General features: G+C 41.4%; 1 protein-coding gene across 3 annotated transcripts in view; it reads right to left on the reverse strand.

Annotated features, from left to right (window-relative positions):
* Positions 1 to 18,959, reverse strand: part of LYST (lysosomal trafficking regulator) — a 207,405-nt gene extending 188,446 nt beyond the window's left edge. For 2 of the 3 annotated variants that reach the window (XM_074385348.1, XM_074385344.1), the window contains exon 1: positions 18,391 to 18,959. The gene's annotated coding sequence lies outside the window, so the exon portion shown is untranslated. Of the gene's footprint in view, positions 1 to 15,650; positions 16,352 to 18,390 lie in introns of all 3 variants that reach the window. The other variant, XM_074385345.1, reaches the window with a different exon arrangement.
* Positions 18,960 to 25,160: the final 6,201 nt, after the last annotated feature.

A 25,160-nucleotide genomic window follows, 5' to 3' on the forward strand; every position in this document is an offset into this window, starting at 1 on the left:
TGTAGGTTAAATCCAGGGATGTTTCCGCTGCATCCGTGGTTCCCGGCCCAGCACGCGGCGGGCAGACTGCTGCAGTAGGCAGTTTGGCATTTCAAGGGCCGCCCTCCTCACCTCGTAATCACTGAGACAGCAACGCCAGAGGTACTGGGAAAAAGGCTGAACTGTATATAGTTTGTATCGTTCGGTAGTTCTCGGGTTCTATCAAACAATACAAACTCTTAATAAGCAGATCATCTACAAAGTGACAGGAATTGCTGTAGAATCAACAACTCCCATGATTTTTCGCACAGGAATTATGAAATAGAAATAATTCAGAATATTATGTCTCAAGCCTATATACCAAATGTTACTCTCAATTCCTCAAACTCCCTTCTGACCCTAATGACAAAGTGCTTCAAGTTGCCCACTGATGTGGTTTCGAGGGGCTCTCGGGGAAAATTCCGCGCTTTAAAGTTCATATATCTAGGCGAAGATTGCCCACTTCCTCTGGTAGGCAGTCTTTTTTTATTTAATTTTGATTTTTTTTTTTTTTTAGACGGATTCTCACTCTATTGCCCAGGCTTGAGTGCAGTGGCGGGATCTCGGCTCACTGAACCCTAACAAGTGCGGGAAGTAGATGCTTCAGGTAAATCATCACTCATTTAACTTGTATATAATGAGCACCTACAGTGTGCTAAGTATTGTGCTAGGTGCATGTGCCTGAACTGAAACAAAAAGAGGAAGCCAAACTTGACCTGATTCATAATTTTACCTAAAGCCGTGTCTACTCTTATTTATACATCAACTTTTACCCACTAATCTTAAACACACCTCCTTTTTTTAATGAACAAAATAAGTCAAAGAAATACTTAAGTAACAAGCCAGTTTCTGTTAACCTTGAGTAGAAGATAATAGATTATCATGATTTCATTAAAGCAAAGAAAATGACACAAACTTTAAATGACAATGGTATGCAATTGGCCCTCAAAGTATTATTTGTTTGTGAAAGGCACAAAGTAATGTCATTTGTGACTATTATTTTTTCCGTACCAGTATTTTTTATGATTTTATTTTTGAGACAGAGCTTTACTCTTTTTTCTCTGACTGGAATGCGGTGGCATGATCTGGGTTCACTGCAACCTCTGCCTCCTGGGTTCAAGTGATTCTCCTGCCTCAGCCTCCTGAGTAGCTGGGATTACAGAAATGTGCCACCACGCCTGGCTAATTTTGTAATTTTTAATAGAACCAGAGTTTCATCATGTTGGTCAAGCTGGTGTCGAACTCCTGACCTCAGGTAATCCACCCACCTCGGCCTCCCAAAGTGCTGAGATTACAGGCATGAGCCATCGCACCCAGCGTCAGTACCAGCATTTTAACTGAGCTATTGCAGTATGCATTTTATTGAATAGTATCTTAGAACATAAATACTAAATATACATATTAAATAAAACTTATAGATTTCAAAGGAACACACCCAAACTGTGTAGTGAAGAACATGCAAAAGAAGAAAAAAAGTAGAGAAAAAGTAGTAAGTATACAGAAGAAAGCTCTACTTATGCCTATATCACACACTGGAAAACTTTTTAAGCAGGAAAGTCTCCAGCTTAATTTGCCTCCAAAATTATACTCTTAAATGAGATTATAACATCCCAGCTTAAAACAACACAGTCAATGTAAATGTGCATAATTTCACATTTAATTATTCCCCAAAATACCTTTAAAAAGTGTTCTTGACTAAATGGATATATAAATCAAATCATATCACATCTCTGCTCAAAAATCTGCATTGGCTCTCCACTTCTCTCAGATAAAAACCAAAGTCCTTACAATGGCCTACTACTTCGCACCATCTGGCTCCTCATAACTTCATCTCTTTCTGCTCTCCCTGCTTCTTTACTGTTTAGCAAACATGCCAGACACAGTCCTGCTTTAAGGGCTTTGCACTGGCTGGCCCCTCTGCTTGAAATTTGTTTTCTCCAGATAGCTGTAGTTGTAACTCCCTTATCTCCTCCATGTCTTTGCTCAAATTTCACCTCTCAATGGGGTCTACCCTCAATACTGCCCTTAAACTAGGCAAGAGGGGCCTCTGCCCTGAACCCCACACACGAATGGACCTCATATCACAAATGTTCCCTAAAATAATTTTATTAAAAAACATATATGTTCTCTGTCCCTTCTGGAAGAAGGGTGTTGATGAGAGTTAACACAGTTGTTAGATCAAGTTTAACCTAAAGCTGCCTCCCTGCATATTTTAAAGGGTTTTCTGTGCATCCTGAGCTATAACAAATGAAGGTGTCAATAAGCTGTAGCCCACACCTGTACCCATCCCTGAGTTTTGGCCAATAAAATGCAGCCAGCTGTTCAAACTGTGTTCTAATAAGGCAAATGCCAAGCTGCAAACAGTCCAGTTGTTTCTGTATCTCACTTCTGTTTTCTGTATGTCACTTTCCTTTTTCTGTCCATAAATCTTCTTCCACCATGTGGCTGTGCTGGAGTCTCTAAGCCTACCCTGGCTCAAAAGGCTATCCAATTCATGAACCATTCATTGCTCAATTAAACTCCTTTAAATGTAATTTGGCTGAAGTTTTACTTTTATCACAGTGTAACCTGTAGCTCTAAACATCATGTGTTTCATAGCCCCCATCAGCTTCTAGCATACTACATAATTTGTCTATTTCTTATGCTTATTTTTATTGTCACTCCCGTTTAGACTATGGGCTCCACAAGGGCATCAATGTTTGTTCTATTTCTGATGTATCCCAGGGACCAGGACACTGCCTGGCTCTTAGTAGGCACTCAGTAAATATTTGGATAAATAAATTAAGAAAGTTTTGTTGAAAATTCAAATAAATATCCAAACAGTAAGTTGACCATAATTTTGGACCTGGACAATTTTAATGATTACCACAATGCACAGGAACAGAAATGGATTTGTGAAGTGGGAGAGAAATGTAAGACTGTGTTTTCAGCAATAGCAAGATGGTCAAAATTATACAGATGGCTAAAATTATGCATTTGACTAAAGACCTGCATCAAAAAATTATAGATGTACAAATCTTATTTTGAAGTGCTTTACTTTATTAGGATGCATATGCAGCATCTTTTAAAATTGTGCTTCTTAGCACAATTTTTAAAAATTTTCTCATGGTGGCTCACACCTGGAGTCCCAGCACTTTGGGAGGCTGAAGTGGGCGGATCATGAGGTCAGGAGTTCAAGACCAGCATGGCCAACATGTTGAAATCCCATCTCTACTAAAATACAAAAATTAGCAGGGCATGGTGGTGGGCCCCTGTAATCTCAGCTGCTAGGGAGGCTGAGGCAGGAGAACAGGAGAATCGCCTGAGCCCAGGAGGCAGCAGCTGCAGTGAGCCGAGATCGTGCCATTGCACTCCAGCTTGGGCAACAGAGCAAGACTTCATCTCACAAAAAAAAATTGTGCTTCTTAGTAGCCACCTTAAAACTTTATTGAAGAGGTCAATTTCTCATTAATGTCTTCAGTAAGTTGTTAGCAACATCCACTTAATTTTGTAAAAGTTGTCAGATTTGGTTTTAGTATAATTCTTTCATGTAATTTTCTCTACTAAATCACTGATAGCATATGAAATCCCCAAAAGTCAGAGGCATCCTAACTAGAGCAACTCCATCCTGAATAAAGGCTGAATAAAGCCAAACCTACTGTGTCATATTCCCAAGGGGCTGGGCACTCTTGGTCACGAGATGTTTATGGTTGAGGGAATGAGTTAATGATGCTAGTAACTAACTAAAGACCCAGAATTTATGGCAATGTCCTAGTGCTTTAAGAACAAAAAGCATTCTTAGTTTAAGACTAGGTTTTGCTTTAAAGATAATATAATACACTTATAAATTCTTGCTGAAATCAATAGTAACATGGGAAAATGAGTACTAATAGCATATCACAAGCTGATCACAAGCCTTTGTAATAAAGTACACTATCCTTAACCTATATAAGCAAGCACTACATTTAAGGTAGTGAGTTCTTCCTTTTGCTTTCTGAGGACACCCTACTCTGTAATTGAGTAGTCTCTAATAAACTGTCTTAACTTCACCATACTCTGCAGCTTGCCCTAAATTCTTTCCTGTGCAAGATCCAAGAATCCGTTCTTAGGGCCTGGGACAAGACCCCTTTTCCAGTGACAGTATGTATACTTCACTCAAAAACTCTCATGTCCTTGGAGATTTATAAATGTAGGGGAGGAAAAGTTTCCTTAACCCTCCTAAGGTTCCTGGCTGGCTCTAAAATAAAACTAACAAAGACAGATTAACAGGAGAAAACATACAAATTTATTTAATCAAAGTTTTATGTAACATGGGCCAAGCACAGTGGTTCACGCCTGTAATCCCAGCAATTTGGGAGGCCGAGGCAGGCGGATCACTTGAAGTCAGGAGATCAAGACCAGCCTGGCCAATGTGGCAAAACCTAGTCTCTACTAAAAATACAAAAATTAGCCAGGCATGGTGGCACGCACCCGTAATCCCAGCTACTTGGGAGGCTGAGGCAGGAGAATTGCTTGAACCTGGGAGGCAGAGGTTGCAGTGAGCTGAGATCCCACCACTGCACTCCAGCCTGGGTGACAGAGCAAGACTCTGTCTCAAAAAGCTAAAAGAAAGTTGGGAAGAAAGAGAATAAAATTTCTGGTTTATGACTTGCTTTGTAAGGAAGGAGTTCTACTTTCTATGGCTTTCCTTAGTTTCCATGGCCTGTCTTGAAGGAGAGAGGAGCAGGAGAAAGGAGGGGGAGAGAAGGGGAGACAGATCTTGCTTCTGAGGCCCTCTCGGTTTCCTGCAGTCCGTTCAAAGTACTCAGCATGCCAAGGCACCAAATTTTGGGGAAATGTGTTGAGTGCCGACATAAACATCAAAAACTATTTCATGAGATGACCTTTCCAACCAACTGAAAGTGTTAAAACAATGGAAATTTCCCCTCTTTCCTGTGGAAACCTGTTTCCTTTCATATGTAGGAAAGACTGTACTTGTGAGCAACAGTGTCATTAATTCTCACACGAGGCTTTTTTTTTCCATTGAAAAATTCTGACCTGTTTTTCTGCTTACAATAGAAAATATATACTATAGTAATAAACTCAAATACTAGACAAATATACAATATACAATGTAGAAAATGGAAGTATTCCATGATCTCATCCTAGAGATAATCATTACCAATTGATGTACATGCCCACAGACGTTTTAGTAGTCACACACACAAAAACACAATGTTGTGATTATTATTGTGTTATTATTACTGTCACCACCACTATCATTGAAAAAAGAGGAATTTGGGTCCATTGTTGAGTGTAATTCTTAGCCAAGTGATTTACTTGGCATTACTTATTTTAATAGCCAATATTTATCTAACTTAAGTCCCAGTATATTCCTGTGGTCAACAAATTTCTGATTAACTTTCATTTGAAACCACACTACCGGTTTATTTTGGAAGAGCAAACTAAGTCTGTCCTACACAGTAGTCAGGCTAAGAAGTACAAGGAAATCAAGAAACATTATCATTTGAAATACAGGTTTCCTATTCATTCCTGTTTATAAAGCCAAGAGCCCAGGTTATCTGAGCAGATTAAAAATTACAAGGACTCACCAAACCTCATGGTCACTAATTCGGAAGGAAATAGAAAACCACAGATAAGTTCTCAGCAGATGCATAGAACAGAGTATCACTTGACCACTTCAAAGCGACAGTTGAAAAGGATGAGGCAGGGTCGAGGCAAGGAACAGGTAAAAATATATATGTCTGTTTCACTGCCTCCTTGAAAAATAGTACTGCATAAAAAGAGTCTGAATATGTACACTTCACCATTCTATAAACACTACAGTTTTGGACCATTTCAAAAAAAATATTTCCAAAATAGTCCCACACACAGAATCCACTACAGTAGCAGATTGCAAGGTCGATATCTTATTTCAGGCCTTCATTCAGCTATTGGGTATTTTCTGTATATTTGCAATGTTCAAGACTCTGGAATCAAAAGGTACTTGAAAGACATTCTGGGTCTGCATAGTGGAGGAAGATGAAGGTTATAGCAACATCGTGTGTAGGATTCTCTGGAGCAGCACGGAGGGACACCCAACTCCATTCCAGGATCATAAAAAGCTTCTTAGAAAGGGAGCCTCTAAACTTAAATACTCAGTAGGCTTTGGGCAGTCCAGTTTTCATAATGTGTTAAGCACTTTCTAGGATAAGTTTTTAAAAATAAGATCAACAGGCTGAGAACGGTGGCTCATGTCTGTTATTCTAGCACTTTGGGAGGCCGAGGCAGGCAGATTACGAAGTCAGGAGTTCGAGACCACCCTGACCAACATGGTGAAACCCTGTCCCTACTAAAAATCCGAAAATTAGCTGGGCATGCTGGCATGCACCTGTAATCCCACCTACTCAGGAGGCTGAGGCAGGAGAATTGCTTGAGGCAGAGGTTGCAGTGAGCCGAGGCCACTGCACTCCAGCCTGGGTGATAGACCAAGACTCCACCTCAAAAAACAAAAATAAAAATAAATAAGATCAATATAGTGGGTTTTTCATAAAACTAATTTTATCCAAAGGACTATCCTTTATTCTGAAACTAGGTCCTTCCTACTTTTGGAGAATTTAAATAATCTTCCTTTTATGATACAGAAATGACAGTTTGTTTGTCTCTCATAGCCTTCTTGGACCAATCAGTTGCCAATAAAAAGCTGGAAATTTGATTGGTCCCTGAAAGGGGTTGTGGTTTTGTTAGTGTTGTCGATATGGTTGTTATCTGTACATGCGTGTGTGTGCACAAATATGTATGCATAAAATCCATGTGTCCGGAAACAACCTACAGCTGGGCTAGGACAGCCAGCAAGGCCCAGGCTCTTCCTCTGACCAGCAGAATCAGCACTACCTGGGAGTGTGAGAAATACAGAATCTCAGGCCATGCCCCAGACTTACTGAGTCAGGCTTGGCATTTAACACAATCCCCGGGTGACTGATGCATGTTAAAGTTTAAGAAGCACTATTCTAGGAGAGGGAACAGCGGGTATAAAGATGGGTGCTGAAGATCGTGGTGGTTTGAAGATCTTTTCCAAAGTGAAAGAGTCAAGGCCACAGTTCAGGGAAGCTGAGAGTGATGCTGGGAAGGCAGGCAGGAGGGTGGAGGAAGATGATTTGTGTTTTCCCTCTGCTCCCACAGTAGCTGCATAGATCACTGTTCCGTATTTCCTCCTCTCATTTTTAACTAAGATATGTTCCATGTTGCTTACAATGTCCAATCACTTATTTAAAAACCTCAAAGCGGCCAGGCACTGTGGCTCATGCCTGTAATCCCAGCACTTTGGGAGGCTGAGGTGGGCAGATCACCTGAGGTCAGGAGTTTGAGACCAGCCTGACCAACATGGAGAAACCCCATCTCTACTAAAAATACACAGTTAGCCAGGCGTAGTGGCACATGCCTGTAATCCCAGCTACTTAGGAGGCTGAGGCAGGAGAATTGCTTGAACCCAGGAGGCAGAGGTTGAGGTGAGGTGAGATGGTGCCCTTGCAATCCAGCCTGAGCAACAAGAGCAAAACTCCATATCAAAAAAAAAAAAAAAAGGTAAAGAAAAAAAACTTGAAAGCACACGCAAGACAAATGTCTTGGGCCTATAATTGGCAATTAGTGGGATGCTGATTAAGCATTTCGTAACTATAATAACACGTTATTCTGACTTCCCAGAATGACTAGTGGAGAGTCTGTTTTTATAAGGACCAGACACCAAAGGATAAAAATTTACCCTAAACCAGGTGGTTGCTACGTCATGCCGATTGAAGGAGTCCTGCCCCACACAACTGCTTGGCTGTCTAAATTAGTCTTCATCCTACACCTGCGTACGAACTATGCCGCAGCCTGGGCAACATGATAAGACCCTGTCTCTACAAAAGTAAAAAATAAGCCAGGCATGGTGGCACACACCTGTGGTCCCAGCTACTTGGAAGGCTGAGGCAGGAGGATGGCTTGAGCCCAGGAGTTTGAGGCTTGCAGTGAGGTATGGTACTCAAGCCTGGGTGACAGAGTGAGACTGTTTCAAACACACCACACACACACACACACAGACAATCTGCATTGAATGTTGTAAAAGCATGGTCTTTCCCTATTTATGAGGATTTAAATTAAAATATGCTTTTTCTAGGCCGGGCATGGTGGCTCACGCTTGTAATCCCAGCACTTTGGGAGGCTAAGGCAGGTGGTTCACTCAAAGCTAGTTGTTTGAGACAAGCCTGACCAACATGGTGAAACTTTGTCTCTACCAAAAATACAAAATTTAGCCAGGCATGGTGGTAGCACCTGTGGTCCCAGCTACTCAGGAGGCTGAGGTGACAGGATCACTTGAACCTGGGAGGCGGAGGTCGCAGTGAGCCAAGATCACGTCAATGCACTCCATCCTGGGTGACAGAGTGAGACTCTGTCTCAAGCAAAAAAGAAAATGCATTTTCTCTTTTATCTGCTGAAAGGGAAAGAACATCCCACATGGCCAACAAGCCAAAACACAATCCAGTATAGTTTTTCCTCCCTCTCCTGCTTCCCACAGTATTTCTATTGACATTTTCTAAAAATAAAATAAAAATAAATTGTCTTCTCAAATACACTCTGAATTTATAAAGTTGTGGGAACTGCATTTTGTGTTTCCAAGTGCCCAAGATAGTAGTTGCTCAATTAATTTTTCAGATAATTGAGGAAACTGATGACAGAGGAATACAAAGAGTTGAATGAATTCTCTATGATCTATAGCTACATGGCCAATGGTTGCTAGAGCGTATTCTCATACTTGGGGAGATTTTGTTTAAATTCTGTATTTTTGTTCCTGGCGGATCAGAATACTTGACATCTGTGTGCACTGTGATGTGACATCCTGTTTGTTAGTAAAGTGCTGTTTTCTGCAAAGATAAACTAAACTTGTAAAAGAGACATAATCATTTACCTAGCTCACTAGATAAGCTAATTTGAGAGGCACAGGCCTGTCATATATTTGGAATTGGAACTGAACATTAATGTAGCATGGTCCGCTTTAAGCCTAAGCCATGTTTTTCGACTAGAATTTAGATGGTGCAAGTTATAGGGGTCCGAGTGGGGCAGCCCCAGGCATAGGTGCAGATGAGTGGCTGAAGGGCTCTCATTCAGACCTTCCCGGGTACAAAAGCTTATCTGACAATAAAAGGTGGGTTGCAGAAGGGAACAGGTGATTGTCAGTGCAGCAGAGGGTCTGGCATCCAGATTGGCTCCTTACCTGCTTCCTAGATATTTCTATGTCTAGTCCTGGACAAAAGCATCTGAGGTTTAAAACAGAAAGGCTTGTTTTCCCTAAATGTCTGTGGGACCCCTGGTCGAAGTCAGCACTGATGTGCTATCCATATAACCGTGTGGTTGTACCAGAGGAAAGAGAATAGCCCTGCTCTGCGATCCAGAGGGGTCAGCACCACACACCAGCCGTGACAGGGAGAGGTCACTCATTCTATCAGGTGTTTGCTGGAGCCTCTGATGAAAGAAAAGCCCTTCTGCCTGCCCAGATTGTGCTGACATCAGAGGAGGAAATATAGGCATCATGGAAACACAGAATTAATTTTGTAAGCAGTTGACTTAGGGTCAACGTTTTTTTTTTTTAAACATTTTGGTTCCACAAGTACAGTTCTGAGACAGTTGTATCACTTAGCAGTGCAGATCCAGCCCGGGCGGGCCATCTTACGGAAAATAAAATGTGTGATTTATTCTGAAGTATCTGACAATATCTGTCGCAACAAAAATAGATATAAAACACACATTGATATTGGAACAAATGCAGACATTAGGTTGGAAACCAATCACTGAAATGTAATATCAAGACGATGGAGCAACAGGGTGTTACTAGATTCTAGAAATCTGAGGAAGACAGTTAACTCAGATAAGATGTATCGAAGTGCCTCTGTGAATTGGAAAGGGCCTCAAATATGCAAGATATGTAAAGATGTTTGGGCCCACTAAATAATGTAACTTCTGGATCTTTATAGTTTTAAAAATCATGTCACTTCACACGTGTTGGCGAGGTAGGGAGCTTAGTCAGCAAAGCCCAAGGCAACATTCTGGGAGCAGGTGAGCTCAGCCTTCAGCTGGAGGGGGACTCCAGGCCAGGAGGCAGTGTTGGCAAATTGCGTTCCCACCCTGAGCGATGAGAGTGGCTTGTGGCAGAGCGACTTTGGCTCTGCGGGTGGACTCTGTGACCGGTGTGCAAGCTGCCATTGAACTCAGCTTCTGAATTCTGTGTGATTTCAAGAAGATACTCTCCCTTCCATCCCACTCTCCCGGATGCCAACCCCTTGAACACATGTTCCGTAATAGTCAGATACTAATACTAGCAACCCAGAAGTAAAAATAATGATGGCAGCCCTGCTTCCGTCACTGTGGCTCCTACTGCCCAAGTTCCTCCACCAGCCATGAAAGCACCAGCCAAGATATTGAGGTCACCAGATCGCAGTAATAGTTGACCAGGAAATGTATTGTGAAACAGCATCACAGGACCTCTTACCCAGCAGGATAACCTCTCCTGACTTGTTTCCTGCCAAACCCATAGCACCGTTTCTGAAACTCGGCTGCTAACTGATAATTAGGTCTAATAGGAGAGCAAGGGTTTCCTGATGAGATACAGACAACACCGTATTTACTGGCAGCTGTGCCTTTGCTAATTGTTGGGAACCTGGCTTTTAACCCTGTGCTTACCACCCTCCATGCTGAGCTCAGGCAATCCAATGAACTGAGTTTGTCACACATTAATATTTAATTTTTTAAAACAGATTTAGGAGTGCAAGTGCTATTGTATTACATGGATATATTGAGTAGGGGTGAGGTCTGGGCTGTTAGTGTACCCATCATCTGAATAATGAACAGTGTACCCAATAGGTAACACATTTTTTAAAGAGAGTCTTGCTCTATAGCCCTGTCTGGAGTGCTGTGTGCAATCGTAGCTCACTGTAACCTCAAACTCTTGGGCTCAAGCAATCTTCCCACCTCAGCCTCCCAAAGCACTGGGATTATAGGTGTGAGCCACCACTATCAGCCATTCTTCACACATTGAAGGCAACTATGAGGTGAGTATCCTACCCACTTGTAGCTGACTCTTAATACACAGAAATTATATTAGAGCATTTATCACTAGGGAGAATGCATTTGCAGGAAGGGGGTTGAATTCTGATCAGTTCAAGACAGGCGTATAATAGATGTCTGAAAGCAAGACAAATCTTTGGCCACTGGGGACTGGTTTGCAAAAGGAAGGAGCCTAAGGTAGGAATGGTTGCATGCCAACAATATTTACCTCAAGCACTGCTGAGTGGCACCCCAGGTGCTACCTGTGTTAACTGGCTCCCTAACCAACCTGTGTGGAGGACACTGTTTGAAGGGAAAGAAAATAGGGAAAATATTTTCCTCCAGATGCATAGTCTGTTCCTTTATACATTATACTCACTATTCATTATACTCATCTTTTTCCCTCTAATTAGACATACTACCATTATTACATACAAACTGCCTTTCTGCATTCCAGGCTGTTTCTGAGCATTCTAAAATAGAGAAATATGGAACTATAACCGAAAAGCCCTGAGAATGGATCTACCTTCCTTCCTTCCTTCCTTCCTTCCTTCCTTCCTTCCTTCCTTCTCCCTTCTTCTTTCTTCCTTCCTCTCTCTCCTCCCTTCCCCTCCCCTCCCTTCCCCCTTCCCCTCCCCCACTCTTCCCTGTCTCGCTCTGTCGTCCAGGCTGGAGTGTAGAGGCACAATCTCAGCTCACTGCAACCTTTGCCTCCTGGGTTCAAGCAATTCTCCCGCCTCAGCTTCCTGAGTAGCTGGGATTAGGGACGCATGCCACTGCACTTGGCTAATTTTTGTATTTTTAGTAGAGGTGGGGTTTCACCATTTTGGCCAGGCTGGTCTCGAACTCCTGACCTCAGGTGATCTGCCCACCTCAGCCTCCCAAAGTGCTGGGATTACAGGCGTGAGCCACCGTGCCTGGCCTGAGAATGGATCTAACTTCCTCAGAAGAGCAAACTGCTGTCTCATCTTTTCTTAGAGTTATCTGCAACTACACGCACAGCACTATACCCTCTATATCTTGTATTTACAAGTAATCATTTATGTCACCTGAATTCTACAATCATCTCAAACATTTTTTTTGTATTGACTACTTCCTCAAATTCAGAGAGGAAGGAAGACGATATCTCACTCAATATTAGTTTAGCAGTATATGTGAAAAAAGCTCAGTAGGCTTGCCTTATACTGCCTTCCCTTGTTGATAATCAATAGGATAGACATTCTGAAAACATGGACAGTAGGAACGAATATTGTAAGGTCTGTAAGTAAATTGAGTCAGTTATTCTAAGTCAAGCATCCTGTGTTGATTTATTTCTCAGTAGAAGTGTCATCTTTTGACACCAACATCATAACAGTTACTATAAACACAACTTTGCCACATCTAATATGTACAGCAAGCCAGAAAGAACCATGGGAAGTGGGTTAAGGTATTTATTCTAATGCTGTAATTGATACTGCCTAGATGGAATGTACACATATCATGTAGGGCACACTGTCTGCTTTTACCAAGAGTATTTTTTTCTGTTCTTGGCTCAGGGCTTTCCTTCTCTGTGCCTATTTCTTATTTATAGAAAACCATCTCCTCAATTGCCATGTTTTAAAATCCCACCCGCACCTATCTTATCACTTTTAAATGTCCCTAGGATTCTAGTTCATCTTCAAAGATTTTTCTTATGAAAATGGAAATGATCAAGTGTTGCTGCAATTTGTTGTTTTAAGAATTCCATTTAGTGGCCAGGAGCAGTGGCTCATGCCTGTAATCCCAGCACTTTGGGAGGCCATGGCAGGTGGATAGCCTGAGGTCAGGAGTTCAAGACCAGCCTGACCAACATGGTGAAACCCCGTCTGTACTAAAAATACAAAAATTAGCTAGGCATGGTGGTGCATGCCTGTAATCCCAGCTACTCAGGAGGCTAAGGCAGGAGAATCGCTTCAACCTGGGAGGCAGAGAAGCAGTGAGCTCAGATTGCACCATTGTACTCCAGCCTATGTGACAGAGTGAGACTCCATCTCAAAAAGATAAAAAAAAAAAAATCCATTTAGCTTCCTTGGAGAGAGGAATATGACACCAATTTACTGTCATTTGAGTCTGCTGTAAAAGGGTCCCCAGCATTACATGGGGTGCTGGTCATTATAATTCAGATGATCCTCTTTTTTGAGGTTACCAGAATGCCTTCACTTGGGTTGCCTTATTATCATAAATGTAAAGGGATGGAGAGAGATCCAAGATGGCTGATCACTAGCAGCTCGGGATTGTAGCTCCCACTGAAAGCGCAAAGAAGGAGAGGACGCCACACCTTCACATGAATTCTTGTTGCTCACGCACCAGGAGATTCCCAGCGGAGGAGCCCCACGGGTCGCCAGCGCGACTCTTGTGACCGGCGAGGCGGTTTTGCCGGCGCCTCGGAGCGTCGGTTCTCGGTGCAGAGTCGGAAAAGCACCCTCAATCTTAACGCCGCTGATTTGGTCGGTGCAGTGGGTTGCTCAGATTTCGGCGCTGAGAATCAGTAAGCTGGACGTCCACTCAGAAACCCAATTACAAAGACGGTAATTATAAAGACCACAGATGGATAAATCTACAACGAAGGGAGGAAAACGGTCAAAAAAGGCTGAGAATACCCAAGATCAGAACGCCTCTCCCTCAGCAGGGGATCCCAGTTCCTCATCAGCAACGAAACAAGGCTTGATGGAGAACGAGTGGGTTCCAATTACAGAAGCAGGCTTCAAAACGTGGATAATAAGAAACTTCTCTGAATTAAAAGAACTTGTTCTAACACAATCTAAAGAAACTAAGAACTTTGAAAAAAGGTTTGACGAAATGTCAACAAGAATACAAAATTTAGAGAGGAAAATAAGTGAATTGATGGAGCTGAAAAACACAATACGAGAACTACGTGAAGTATGTACAAGTTTTAACAGCCGAATTGATCAAGCAGAAGAAAGGATATCAGAGGTCGAAGATCAACTCAATGAAATAAAACAAGAAGACAAGACGAGAGAAAAAAGGATAAAAAGGAACGAGCAAAGTCTCCAAGAAATATGGGACTATGTGAAAAGACCTAATCTACGCTTGATAGGTGTACCTGAATGTGACGAAGAGAATGAATCCAAGCTGGAAAATACGCTTCAGGACATTATTCAGGAAAATTTTCCCAGCCTAGTAAGGCAGGATAATATTCAACTCCAGGTAATACAGAGAACACCACAGAGATATTCCTCAAGAAGAGCAACTCCAAGGCACATAATCGTCAGATTCACCAGAGTTGAAATGAAGGAGAAAATACTAAGGGCAGCCAGAGAGAAAGGTCAGGTTACCCACAAAGGGAAGCCTATCAGACTTACAGCAGATCTCTCAGCAGAAACCCTACAAGCCAGAAGAGAGTGGGGGCCAATATTCAACATCCTTAAAGAAAAGAATTTTCAACCCAGAATTTCACATCCAGCCAAGCTAAGCTTCACATGTGAAGGAAAAATAAAGTTTTTTGTGAATAAGCAAGCACTCAGAGATTTCATCACCACCAGGCCTGCTTTGCAAGAGCTTCTGAAAGAACCACTACACATACGAAAGGAACAAACAGTATCAGCCTTTCTAAAAAAATTATCAAAAAGAGCATCAATATAATGAAGAATTTACATCAACTAATGGACAAAATAGCCAGCTAAAGACAGTATTAAACTCACATATATTATTATTAATTCTAAATTTAAATTGACTAAATCCCCCAATCCAAAGACAGGCAATTTGAATAAAAAACCAAAACCCATCAGTATGCTGCATCCAGATCCATCTCACATTCAAGGATACACAAAGACTCTAAACAAGGGATGGAGAAAGATTTACCAACCAAACAGAGAGCTAAAATAAATAAATAAAAAGCAGAAGTTACAATTAAGCAACAAAGATCAAAAGAAGCAAAGAAGGACATTATATAATGATAAAAGGATCAATGCAACAACAAGAAGAGCTAAAGATCCTAAATATATACGCACCCAATACAGGAATACCTAGACATACAGGACTTATAAAGAGACTTAGACTCCCACATAATAATAGTGGGAGACTTCAACATTAATATTAGACAGATCAATGAGACAGAAAATTAACAACGATATTCAGGTCTTGAACTCAGATCTGGAACAAGTAAATGTAATTAACATTTATAGAACTCTCCACTTTAAATACACAAAATATACACTCTTATCAGTACCACATCATATCAATTTAGAAGTTTAAATGAAATCTTGGTTGGCTCCTTGTTATTCTCTTCCCACATTTTCTTTCATGTCTCCATTATTAAGGACAATTATAGGCATACCCATATTTAGACTGCATTCTAGCCTGGGCAATAAAGCAATACCCCCATCCTCTCTCCCTCTTCCTCTTTCTCTTTCTTCCTCTTCTTTAAAAAAAAAATAAAATAAAAAATAAAAAAAATAAATGTAAAGGGATGCTTGTTATAACTTTTCCTGAGGGTAAAATCAGCCTAGAAAATTAAGCGACTTGCTATACGTGATGAGCAGGGCAGGGCTGGAACTGGGGTTCCTAACTCCAAATTCCCAAGTAGGTCATAGCAAAGTGATAATTACAAAACTTACCAACTGGTTTTCTTAAAAGGATTTGCTCCTTAGAAGCATTTGCCAGAGTCTAATTTTAGATTTCAAGTGTTATTAACACTGTTATGTTTTAACAGGTTTGCCAGTTCTTCTGTGTGGAAAACATACTTTTTCAGATGTTCTTTGCAGAGTCTTTGCTGTGCTTTAATTACTGCTTGTGAATTTGCATATAGCTACATTACCACACTGAAGATGCATATTTAACATGCACAATAGGCCTTGAGAAAAAATAATAGGGATTTGAATTACCACGCCATCCAACAATTCCACTTCTGGTACATATCAGAGAGTGGAAACAGGGTCTCAAAGAGATACTATTACACTCATGTTCATAGCAGCATTATTCATAAAAGCCGAAGGGGAAGCAAAGCAAGCGTCCCCTGATGGATGAATAGGTAAGGAAAATGTGGGCTGGGCGCAGTGGCTCCCACCTGTAATCCCAGCACTTTGGGAGGCCAAGGTGGGTGGATCACAAGGTCAGGAGTTTGAGACCAGCCTGGCCAACCTGGTGAAACCCTTTTTTTACTAGAAATACGGAAATTAGCCTGGTGTGGTGGTGTGCACCTGTAATCCCAGCTACTCAAGAGGCTGAGGCAGAAGTGCTTGAACCTGGGAGGTGGAGGTTGTGGTAAGCTGAGATCATGCCATTATACTCCAGACTGAACAGCAGAGCGAGACTCCATCTCAAAAACAAACAAACAAACAAAAAAATGTGACATATTATACATATCACATTGTGTGTGTGTGTGTGTGTGTATGTGTATATAAAATATATATAATATATATAGTGTATAATATTCCATTGTGTGTATATATATACATTTAAAATATATATATTTATATATAATGTATAATATTCCATTGTGTATATATATAATTATAATATTCCATTGTGTATGTGTATATATATATACATACATATGTATGTATAATATTATACATTATATTATACATTATACATTATATATACAATGGAATATTATACATTATATATAATGGAATATTATACATTATATATATACATTTTATATATATACATTATATATTTATACACAATGTATATATATTATATAATACATTACATATACACAATATATATATTATACATTATATATACACACAATGTATATATATACACACACAATGGAATATTATACATTATATATTATATACACAATGGAATATTATATATCATATATATACACACACACATACACAATGGAATATTATTCATTGTGTATGAATAATAAATATGAAATATGAAAACCTTAAAAGAAATTCTGACTCATGCTACAACATGGCCAAATCTTGAAGGCATGATGCTAAGTGAAAAAAGCCTGTCGCAAAAGGACAAACCCTATGTATAAGGTATATAGAGTAGTCAAATTTGCATAGACAGGAAATAGAATGGTGGTTGCCAGGGGATGCGGAAAGAAGAAAATGAGGAGTTAGTGTTTAATGGGTACACAATTTCAGCTGGGGAAGTTTAATATGTCCTGGAAGTGGATAGTGGTGATGATGGTTACACAAGAATATGAATATATTTAATGTCACTGAACTGTACATTTAAACATGGTTAAAATGATAAATTTTATGTTATGTATATTTAAACACACGCACACACACACAGTCTCTTTCACACACACACACACGAATAGGAGGCAGAGTAGTTAACCCAGATCTGGAGGAGAGAGAATGGGGAAGGCTTCACAAAGGAGGTGGCTTTGTCTTGAAAGAAGAGGAGGGGTTTGACAGGCAGGACAAGAGAAAGGTATTCCAGGCTGAGGGAATAGACAGGAAGTAAGGAGGAGATTCCAAGGTCATATTAGGAGAACAGCAGGTATTCCGGGTGACAACAGCCCTGGACACTTGCAGGAGATGAAGCTGCAATGGCAGAGGGAGCAGATCTTGAAAGCTCCTGGATTTGAGCTTTATTCCATGGGTACTGGGCAGCTACTGGAGTCCATTAAGCTAAAGATATGACCAAGCTTGGATTTCAGAAAGAGAATGTGGGCAGTTGCACGAATAAAGGATTGGAGGTAAAAGAGACTGGAGGCAGAGGCAATGGTGTGGAGACTCTTGCAACAGTCCAAGAGAAAGATGATGAGGGCTCAAGCTGAGGGTATGTGAAAATGGAGAGAAGTGTTAAGAGGATATAGGAGCCTGTGAGAGGTGGGTGAGTGGAAGCTATGAAGGATGTGAAACAGCCTTGGCATAGATCAGAAATATAACAGAGGCTGAAGGGTTAGGGAGGGCTAGCAGTAAGGAGTGAGAAGGAGAGAAAGAATAAGTGCATGGTGAGTATGTTTGGTTTCATGTGCCTTGTCTAATAACATCCTACATGAGCCCATCTGCATATGTTTATTGAGTGAGTCCTTATAACTACATCATGACCCAGACAAATAATCTCAATTTTACTCGCAACTGAGAATTGGATTGGAATCTCTCCAATGAAGGTCTTTGGCTCACCCTGCTCCATAAAAGCAACTGCATTTTTCTTCATCAAATACTCCCCCCTAAGGTTTCGCCACAGTCCTTGGCCACTCTCTGAGCAAGCAGTCTGCAGGGGCCAGCTCCTGAAGGCAACAGGACTGCCAGGAATTCACCCACCAGTCACCGTTCTCAGTGGCACTTAAAGCTCTCAATCTGCACCCAGCCTGCCCTCCTAAGCTGCCCATGTTCTCGACTGGCACTGAAAAGTCTCAGAAACACTTTAACCTACCTACACAGTGTTCATCTTCTTCAGACGAGCAAGGAACCCTGTTGCAGTCTAATTAGCAACCGTCTTCCAGGTAGCTGCAATGAAACTGGTCTCTTCCATGCTGTGAAGCAAACTGGGTCCCTCGTTTGCAGTTAGATCCTGGCTTCTGTTTGGCTGATTTAGGGTAGGATTATTTTCCTGACATTGAGGAGCATGCACGGTTGAGTCAAACAGCCCGAAACTCCATTAGATGGTGTCACCCGAGGAAGACACAGGAACAGATGGTGAAGGCAAAAGCTTCATGCACCACAGAAACCTCAGAATACGACTTTCCCATGTAAGAATGAATAAACTGCCGAAAGAGGGCAAAACCCCAAACACTCTGGTCTTCTCAAAGCCGAAAGGTCATTGGGATGGCTTTTTAGAAGCCCTTGCGTTGCTTTTTCATTTGGTAACAGGGCTAGGAAATCTCTGTGTCACCAGGAAGGCAAGTGACCCTCTCTCCCACTGGCTCTTTGGCAGGTGGCCACGCTTGTATCACATGGGGAATTTGGAAAATCAATCTGATTCTTTTGCAGTGTAGCTGCAGCAAGGATTTCCAGTTAGTGATTTTTGCGGTGGCTCCTATGAGTCATAATTCCCTGATTCTTCTGCAGAGGGGGCGGATCTAAGTTCGTCCTTGTGAGGACCATCATTACTCTTGGTTTGAGAAGTCTGCAGTCCTTGGAGGACGTAGAACTAAACCCCAAAATTTGAGTTCATTTTTCAGAGACAGGGTTTCTCTCTGTCATCCAGGCTAGAGTGCAGTAGCACAGTCATGGCTCACTGCAGCCTAGACCTCCTGGGCTCAAGAGCTCCTCCTGCATCAGCCTCCCGAGTAGATGAGACTATAGGCATGAGCCACCATGCCTGGCTGATTTTTTAATGTTGCCCAGGCTGGTCTTGAACTCCTGGCCTCGAGCAATCCTCTTGCCTCAGCCTCCCAAAGCCATGGGATTACAGACATGAATCCTGGCCCGGAATGTGAGTTTGAAGCATGGATACTACCACTGGCCTTCTGGCGGCAAACTTGCACCAAACTCCTAGTGTCTTCTCTTTTTTTGGTCCTTCCTTTGGGCTAAAATACGCCTTTCTCCTTTTTTTTTTTTTTTTTTTCCTCTTGCTGTTGTTACCTTTAAAATATTTTCATTAAAATCACTGTCATCTTTTTAACACCATGCCTGTTACGGATTTCTGAATTAATATTTTTATTTAGAAACTTTCATACATATATAGGTACAAAAACAATGTCACTGTTTTGTTTCCTTTGAGATAGGGTCTTGCTCTGATGCCCAGGCCAGAGTGCAGCTGTGGGAGATTAGCTCAATTCAGCCTCACACACCTGGGCTCAGGTGATCCTCCCACCTCAGCCTCCTGAGTAGCTGGGACTACAGGTGCGCACCACCATGCCTAGCTAATTATTTTTATTTTTTAGAGGCAGGGTCATGCTATTTTTCCCAGGCTGGGTTTTGAACTCCCAGGTTCAAGCAATCCTCCCATCTTAGCCTCCCAACTAGCATTTTGCCAAGTTGCTCTTTTAAAATTAGCAATTATGCCAGGTCCTGGGCTAGTATTTCATCAATGTTACTGTATTTAATCCTCACAACAATTATTCCAGATAGGTACTTGTATTTCCATTTTACTGTTAAGGAACCTAAGACTTGTTCAATGTTTCACTGCTTTTAAGTGGTGGCAGCGGTGCTTAAACCCAGGCCTGTTTAACATCCAATTCCATCCTCCTGAACTACTGACTAGACTGCTCTTTGCATGTGTGTTACATATATGTATGCATATGCTACATAGTCGGCATCCAATAAACATTTGTTGAATGACTGTTCTGTAGTGTATGTATTTGCTCGGAACTATTGGGGTTATTACTGTTTTTAGAAATTGATGCTAATTATGTATAATCTTCTGGATGCAGAGTATAGCTAAAAAGATTCATATCATAACATCAGATGGAGCCTAGAACAATGACTATTAAAGTGAGATTATTAAAGGTAGTACGGTAATATGTATAACAAGCACCCACTTATAAAAGATATTGCCGAGAATAGGTTATGGCTGAACCCTAAAGCACCTGGCATGGTCTTTATAATTAGTTCCTCAACAAATATTTACAAATGTATTCTAGCATATTATGTATCATGTAGGTATTAGGCCCTTGATAAATATTTCTTTAATAAATCGTTATTGCAGTCCCTTTTTATCACTGTTTAGGCCATGTCTGTGAATTCTCCCAGCTGCACTCATTGAAATGAGTGTGGGTTTGACTGTATTTACTGTTCTCATATCAGCTCGAGTTTAACTCACACCCAACAGAGATGTTAAGGGTCAAAGGTACTGAGAGAAAGTTCTTTATCTATCCAACATGAAAACTGGCTGAACGCTGTGGATAATAAAGTCACTGTGAATGTGTATCTTTAGGGGAAAAAAGTCTTCTTTCCTTTGAAATGTTGGTTAGCTCTGTTTCATGCTGTAACACATCTTATTAAAAAGTCCCTGAAGCATTTTTAAAGAACTGTGAAGGCTTCACCTCTCTAAGTGTTACTTGCATTTCTCATAGTACTTCCTGCCTCATTTAATTCTACGACTGTTAGATCACCGATCATAACTTGATGACTAAATTAACATTTTCCTCTTGAAGATGTTTTGGAAAAAAATGTATCTTGGCCTTATTATGAACTTAGAGGCTCTGTTAATGAACAGGATGCAAAGGACTCGTTTGGGAGACAGAAATCCTTTCTGGTGGCTACCGTTTACTTCAACATTCTTCTGATGTGTAGGGTGTTACAAACTGGCTTGAGAAAGTGGATACAGAGTCCAAAAACAGGGTCACTTAAGATTAAAAATACAGTAGGGGGTCTATAAAGGGGGTGAATATAACCAGCTGCCTGAGATGAGCTGATTATGTGGGCTCTGAATTTGGCCTAGATTACTGGGAATGAAGGCAAAAAGAAAAATAAGATGGGGCCGGGCGTGATGCCTCACACCTGTAATCCCAGCACTTTGGGAAGCCAAGGTGGGCAGATCACATGAGGTCAGGAGTTCGAGACCAGCCTGGCCAACATGGTGAAACCCCGTCTCTACTAAAAATACAAAAATTAGCCGGGTATGGTGGCATGTGCCTGTAGTCCCAGCTACTTGGGAGGCTGAGGCAGGAGAATTGCTTGAACCTGGGAGAGGGAGGTTACACTGAGCCAAGATTGTGCCAGTGTACCCCAGCCTGGGTGAAAGAGTGAAACTCCATCTAAAAAAAAGAAAAATAAGATGAATATTTTAGGTCTGACTGCCCCCACTGTGTTTATTTGGTTAAACAAATTTATAAATTTACCCAATTTTTACTTGGCATTCAATTCAAAGAAGGAAAAACCATTTGTCGCCTAAAGAGTTACTGTATTCCTTTAAAAATATCCACAGGAAAACATAGTAACATTAAATATTATGGCCTATTCACAGTTTGTCTGCCATTCTTATTAGAGAAGAGAGAATGTCACATTAAAAGGACGTCGTGAAATGTAAGTAAGACTTTAAGTTGTGATTCTTTACAAAGCTTTATTCTATGCCAGACTGTTTGGAAGAGTTCAGAAATCAGCTGAATATGAAAGCTGTAAGAGCAGCTGCCCAGTTGAGGTGGTACATATTGCACTGCTTTACAGAGAGGACTGAAAAACTCAATTAAGCTCTTAAAATTCTTTCATCATTGCTAAGCAGCATTGACAAGCTAAGATGTGAACTTGGGAGGTGGACTAAATATACAAGATGTCAGAATAAGACTAGAAAAATCTTGAATGGTTAAAGAGCTGAGATCATTCTAACAGGGCATTTAGCAGAGGTCAGTGTCACGTCGGGCCCTGCAGTTGAATGGAAAACATCAATGGTTTGAGTAAAGAATAGGAGGGAGGTATTTTGCAGTACTTGTGGGAAAAGGTGTTCAGGGCTCTAGCTGAAAGGAAGCCACATTGTGATGGTTGCCCTCCTTCATCTGCCTTTTACCTACCTATCAAAAAATAAATAAAACAATGGACTAGATGGTTTGTCCTTGGGGTAAATCCTTTCTTTGGTTGGGGCTGCTGCTGTTGTCCAGGTAAATCCCTTTGCAAGCCAGCATGCTTCCCATTTAACCCTGGATTTTACCAAATCCTAGCTGTCTCACAAGGGCCTGACTCTCCCTGTCTGTTCCCTGCCCCGCCTAAGCAGTCATTTGATGCCCTGATTTAGAATAAAGGAAGTGATAGACTCTCTAGGCCATGCTGCTTGGACTTTACCGGGGGTATTTCATTCCACTTAGAATACCACTCTTTTAAGTATTATACAGAAATTAACTCATTCAGAAAGTACCTAGGATAAGGTCAAAACTGAGTCATGGCCGGGCGTGGTGGCTCACACCTGTAATCCCAGCACTTTGGGTGGCTGGAGCAGGAGAATTGCTGGAGGCCAAGAGTTTGAGACTAGCTTGGGCAACATAGCAAGATCTTGTTTCTACACACACACACACACACACACACACACACACACAAACACAATTTAAAGCACAAAGCTTTCTCTAGAAGACAAAAGACAGGGAGACAAGAAAGCTGTCTTCCAAGGCCTGAGGGGTATGCCAAAGCAGACAGATTCACGTTATCTCTGTGGCCACAAGAGGTAAACACAGAGCAGGGAGACCGCAGAACATTTCACCCCTAGAAAAAAGTCACACAGAAGTGGGGCTGTAGGTGTCCGAGGGCAGCTCTGCTAGATTACCTTTTAGATCCCTGCAGCCTACCAACCTTGAGGTTCTTACCAATGTCGCAGTAATCTCGATTCTCAGAACTGCTATCCCTCTTTCTCACCACCCCCCTACGCCCCAGAATCCTTTCTTGCTATAAAAAGGCCATTCCTTAGAAAGTTAAGCATAGAATTACCATATGATCCAGCAATTCCACTTCTGGGTGTGTATTCAAAAGAATCGAAAGTAGGATCTCAAATAAGATACTTGTACAGTAATGCTGAAAGCAGTGTTATTCACAGTAGTCAAAAGATGAAAGCAACTCCAGTGTCCCACAATGGATTAATTGATAATGAAATGTGATGTATCCATATAATAGAATATTATACAACTTTAAAAGGAAATGAGATTCTGAGACGTGCTGCAACATGAATAAACATTGAGGATGTTATGAAGTAAAACATGCCTGTCACAAAAGTATGATTATATTTATAAGAGGTACCTGGAGTAGTCAAATTATACTAGAGACAGGAAGTAGAATAGTGGTTCCCAGGGGCTGCCAGGAAGGTGGGATGGGGAGTTGTTTAGTGGGTAGAAAGTTGCCGTTTGGGAAGATGAAAGAGTTCTGGAAATGGATAGTGGTGAGGTTTGCACAAGAATGTGAATGTACTTAATGACATTGAACTGTACGCTTAAAAATCGTTACGTTGTGGCCGGGCGTGGTGGTTTATGCCTATAATTCCAGCACTTTGGGAGGACAAGGTGGCTGGATCACCTGAGGTCAGGAGTTGGAGACCAGCCTGACCAATATGGTAAAACCCCATCTCTACTAAAAAGACAAAAATTAGCTGGGCATGGTGGTGTGCAGGTGGGTGTGGAGGCTGGGACAGGAAAATTGCTTGAACCTGGGAGGCGGAGGTTGCAGTGAGCCGAGATTGCGCCACTGCACTCCAGCCTGGGTGGCAGAATGAGACTTCATCTTAAAAAATAATTAACAAATAAAAAATAAATAGACAATAGGGAAAAACAAACATTTCAGTAAATAGCTGAATAAGATCTCAGAGCGGTTGTCCTTCTAATGACTGTTAGACACACTGGGAAATAACTCAAATTTCAGAGCTCGGCCATCCCCTGTCCTAGGGCTGGGTCCCCTAGGGTAAGATTGTGGTCTGGGTATACACCTTGAATTCTGAGTAAATACGGAGCTTTCTGGGCTTCCCGTAGGAACTCTTAGAACATGCCATATGGTATGAATAATTTCTCTCCTGGAGAAGACGACTGAGCCCTGGGACTCTTGTCTGCTGACCCAGACTGTAACAGAGTCTGAAAACTCACAGAGGTCTTTTGTCCTCAAATTCAGAGAACTTCAGAGCCAGCTGCCTTCCTGTGGGTGTGTGGTGCACAGCTCAGGGAAGGTTGAGTGACAGGCGCCACAGGGAGGGCGTGGCCTCCTTTGTGGGCCAAGTCTGGGCTGGGTAGTTGGTGAGGGTGAAACTGGGTTGATTGGGAGAGGGACTTATAGCAGTGCCCCTGTCTGAAAGGGGGCAAGGTCTCTCGGAAGACCCACAATCATTGAAACCTAAACGCCTTGAGAAATCCTTCGCATTGCTCACGGCTAACATTCAGTATACTAAAAGTTGTGTTAGGCCCTTTGAATGATAAACACCACATTCTGGATGAGGATGATCTCTGGGAAGAGGCCATGAGAGAAACATGTCAATGAAGGTTCATCTCCATCCATAATGTTGTCATTTTAAAAGTCTTATTTTGGGATAATTTTGAATTTACAGAAAAATTGCAAATGTAGTCCAAAGAGTTCCCAGATACCCCTTTGTCCAGTTCCCCCCAGTGTTGACATCTTACAAAACTATGGTACAGAAATGAACATAACTCTGAAATTAACACTGGTACAACTAAACATTAGATTTTATTCAGATTTCACCAATTTTTCCACAAATGCCCTTTTTTCCTTTCAGGATCCAATCCAGAACCCCACATTACATTTAGCACAGCCATATTGTTGTATATGTCACAAAAGTCGGAA

This window comes from Saimiri boliviensis, chromosome 14 (genome assembly GCF_048565385.1).
Source record: "Saimiri boliviensis isolate mSaiBol1 chromosome 14, mSaiBol1.pri, whole genome shotgun sequence".
Classification (NCBI taxonomy): Eukaryota; Metazoa; Chordata; class Mammalia; order Primates; family Cebidae; genus Saimiri; species Saimiri boliviensis.